At 26.9% G+C, this 5,000-nt stretch overlaps 1 protein-coding gene across 1 annotated transcript in view; it reads right to left on the bottom strand.

Annotated features, from left to right (window-relative positions):
* LOC125660930 (disintegrin and metalloproteinase domain-containing protein 10-like) overlaps positions 1-5,000 on the bottom strand; it is a 46,615-nt gene that overhangs the window by 25,434 nt on the left and 16,181 nt on the right. The window lies entirely within an intron of this gene.

The raw sequence follows: 5,000 nt of genomic DNA, 5'->3' as shown, positions 1-5,000 counted from the left end.
TAATGTGTAATGTGCAGTACGTCACGTAGAAGTGTGGTCCTGTCACAGTGTGCATTAACGTAGAAGTGTGGTCCCGTCACAGTGTGCATTAACGTAGAAGTGTGGTCCCATCACAATGTGCATTAATATAGAAGTGTGGTCCCGTCACAATGTGTATTAACGTAGAAGTGTGGTCCCGTCACAGTGTGTAATGTGTAATGTGCAGTACGTCACGTAGAAGTGTGGTCCCGTCACAGTGTGCATTAACGTAGAAGTGTGGTCCCGTCACAGTGTGTATTAATGTAGAAGTGTGGTCCTGTCACAGTGTGTAATGTGTAATGTGCAGTACGTCACGTAGAAGTGTGGTCCCGTCACAGTGTGCATTAACGTAGAAGTGTGGTCCCGTCACAGTGTGTAATGCGCAGTACGTCACGTAGAAGTGTGGTCCCGTCACAGTGTGCATTAACGTAGAAGTGTGGTCACGTCACAACGTGTATTAACGTAGAAGTGTGGTCCCGTCACAGTGTGCATTAACGTAGAAGTGTGGTCCCGTCACAGTGTGTATTAACGTAGAAGTGTGGTCCCGTCACAGTGTGTAATGTGTAATGTAACACTTTTGTTACATTTTAATGAACATTTAATGGTTTTGATATACACTTTTATTACATTTTAATGAACATTTAATAGTTTTGACATACACTTTTATTACATTTTAATGAACATTTAATGGTTTTGATATACACTTTTATTACATTTTAATGAACATTTAATGGTTTTGATATACACTTTTATTACATTTTAGTGAACATTTAATAGTTTTGATATACACTTTTATTACATTTTAATGAACATTTAATGGTTTTGATATACACTTTTATTACATTTTAATGAACATTTAATGGTTTTGATATACACTGTTATTACATTTTAAAGAACATTTAATAGTTTTGACATACACTTTTATTACATTTTGATGATCATTTAATAGTTTTGATATACACTGTTATTACATTTTAATAAACATTTGATAGATTTGATATACACTTTTATTACATTTTAATGAACATTTAATGGTTTTGATATACACTTTTATTACATTTTAATGAACATTTAATAGTTTTGATATACACTTTTATTACATTTTAATGAACATTTAATGGTTTTGATATACACTTTTATTACATTTTAATGAACATTTAATGGTTTTGATATACACTGTTATTACATTTTAAAGAACATTTAATAGTTTTGACATACACTTTTATTACATTTTGATGATCATTTAATAGTTTTGATATACACTGTTATTACATTTTAATGAACATTTGATAGATTTGATATACACTTTTATTACATTTTAATGAACATTTAATGGTTTTGATATACACTTTTATTACATTTTAATGAACATTTAATAGTTTTGATATACACTTTTATTACATTTTAATGAACATTTAATGGTTTTGATATACACTTTTATTACATTTTAATGAACATTTAATGGTTTTGATATACACTGTTATTACATTTTAAAGAACATTTAATAGTTTTGACATACACTTTTATTACATTTTGATGAACATTTAATAGTTTTGATATACACTGTTATTACATTTTAATGAACATTTGATAGATTTGATATACACTTTTATTACATTTTAATGAACATTTAATCGTTTTGATATACACTTTTATTACATTTTAATGAACATTTAATGGTTTTGATATACACTGTTGTTACATTTTAATGAACATTTAATAGTTTTAACATACACTTTTATTACATTTTAACGAACATTTAATAGTTTTGACATACACTTTTATTACATTTTAATGAACATTTGATAGTTTTGATATACACTGTTATTACATTTTAATGAACATTTAATAGTTTTGATATACACTTTTATTACATTTTAATGAACATTTAATGGTTTTGATATACACTTTTATTACATTTTAATGAACATTTAATGGTTTTGATATACACTGTTATTACATTTTAAAGAACATTTAATAGTTTTGACATACACTTTTATTACATTTTGATGAACATTTAATAGTTTTGATATACACTGTTATTACATTTTAATGAACATTTAATAGTTTTGATATACACTTTTATTACATTTTAATGAACATTTAATGGTTTTGATATACACTTTTATTACATTTTAATGAACATTTAATGGTTTTGATATACACTGTTATTACATTTTAAAGAACATTTAATAGTTTTGACATACACTTTTATTACATTTTGATGATCATTTAATAGTTTTGATATACACTGTTATTACATTTTAATGAACATTTGATAGATTTGATATACACTTTTATTACATTTTAATGAACATTTAATGGTTTTGATATACACTTTTATTACATTTTAATGAACATTTAATAGTTTTGATATACACTTTTATTACATTTTAATGAACATTTAATGGTTTTGATATACACTTTTATTACATTTTAATGAACATTTAATGGTTTTGATATACACTGTTATTACATTTTAAAGAACATTTAATAGTTTTGACATACACTTTTATTACATTTTGATGAACATTTAATAGTTTTGATATACACTGTTATTACATTTTAATGAACATTTGATAGATTTGATATACACTTTTATTACATTTTAATGAACATTTAATCGTTTTGATATATACTTTTATTACATTTTAATGAACATTTAATGGTTTTGATATACACTGTTGTTACATTTTAATGAACATTTAATAGTTTTAACATACACTTTTATTACATTTTAACGAACATTTAATAGTTTTGACATACACTTTTATTACATTTTAATGAACATTTGATAGTTTTGATATACACTGTTATTACATTTTAATGAACATTTAATAGTTTTGATATACACTTTTATTACATTTTAATGAACATTTAATGGTTTTGATATACACTTTTATTACATTTTAATGAACATTTAATGGTTTTGATATACACTGTTATTACATTTTAAAGAACATTTAATAGTTTTGACATACACTTTTATTACATTTTGATGAACATTTAATAGTTTTGATATACACTGTTATTACATTTTAATGAACATTTGATAGATTTGATATACACTTTTATTACATTTTAATGAACATTTAATCGTTTTGATATACACTTTTATTACATTTTAATGAACATTTAATGGTTTTGATATACACTGTTGTTACATTTTAATGAACATTTAATAGTTTTAACATACACTTTTATTACATTTTAACGAACATTTAATAGTTTTGACATACACTTTTATTACATTTTAATGAACATTTGATAGTTTTGATATACACTGTTATTACATTTTAGTGAACATTTGATCGTTTTGATATACACTGTTATTACATTTTAATGAACATTTAATGGTTTTGATATACACTGTTATTACATTTTAAAGAACATTTGATAGTTTTGATATACACTTTTATTACATTTTAATGAACATGTAATAGTTTTAACATACACTTTTATTACATTTTAATGAACATTTAATGGTTTTGATATACACTGGTATTACATTTTAGTGAACATTTAATAGTTTTGATATACACTGTTATTACATTTTAATGAACATTTAATGGTTTTGATATACACTTTTATTACATTTTAATAAACATTTGATAGTTTTGATATACACTTTTATTACATTTTGATGAACATTTAATAGTTTTGATATGCACTGTTATTACATTTTAGTGAACATTTGATAGTTTTGATATACACTGTTATTACATTTTAGTGAACATTTGATAGTTTTGATATACACTTTTACTATATTTTAATGAACATTTAATGGTTTTGATATACACTGTTATTACATTTTAGTGAACATTTGATAGTTTTGATATACACTTTTACTACATTTTAATGAACATTTAATGGTTTTGATATACACTGTTATTACATTTTAGTGAACATTTGATAGTTTTGATATACACTTTTATTACATTTTAATGAACATTTGATAGTTTTAACATACACTTTTCTTTGTGAACATGCAGTAGGAAAGATATACACTATACAGTGTTATTCATGGGCGTGTGTTCTCACCTGTCAATCAATTAGTTTCACCATTCATCAAATTTAGTTTTAAAGAGGGAGGGGGGGATCTCGGAGAAAACTATGTGAATTAAGGTGGGGTTATTTTTGGGCAGACATTGAAGTGTGATCTCGTTCCTAAGTGGATGGTGCATGGTGTTATCGGTGCCCAGGTTTATTCATTGTTACCCTAGCTGGTATGTAGAGCGTCATGTTGGTTTGTGTTTATATACTAAGCTGTTTTGATTTGCATTCAGCAAACTGATATATGGCAACACAGCAGTACTTCACTCATGTCATATAAATTCCTGATCGCTTGAATATTGAATACATACACCTGCTTGTTATAAGTTGGTATCTAAGGCAAAATACAACATTATTTACAGTTTAATACTTAGGTAAGTTTACTTTTCTGTAGTTCACGATTATTCATTCTCCTTTGAGTCCATTCAATACTTTCTAACAAAAGGTGACCGCCCAGTATTCCGACGGTCCGATAGTCCGACGGTCCGGTAGTCCGACGGTCCGATGGTCCGGTAGTCCGACACTCCGATAGTCCGACGGTCCGATAGTCCGACACTCCGATAGTCCGTTAATTTGTGGACACATATAAGAGATCGCTATGTAACAACAGAAAACAGGATTAAGTGACGTGTGCCAGAGCGATTTTTTTACGTCACAATAGCAAAACATCGCACTGTGGGAAAACTTTGAACGGGTTCGACCTACATCGGGTACCTGTAAAGTGCGAAACGAAACGAAACGAAATCTACCGAAACGTAACCCACCGAAACGAGACGAAACCCACCGAAACGAGACGAAACAGATTGTATAACCGAACTCTATCAATTATAATAATTAATAATGCTGTATAACCTAACTCTATTAATTATAATAATTAAAAATGGTATCTTAAGCCCCTGTTAAAGTTACCACATATAAATAAAATTCGC

The sequence above is a fragment of the Ostrea edulis genome, chromosome 8 (genome assembly GCF_947568905.1).
Source record: "Ostrea edulis chromosome 8, xbOstEdul1.1, whole genome shotgun sequence".
NCBI classification, from domain to species: Eukaryota; Metazoa; Mollusca; class Bivalvia; order Ostreida; family Ostreidae; genus Ostrea; species Ostrea edulis.
This window is presented reverse-complemented; position numbering and strand designations above follow the sequence as displayed.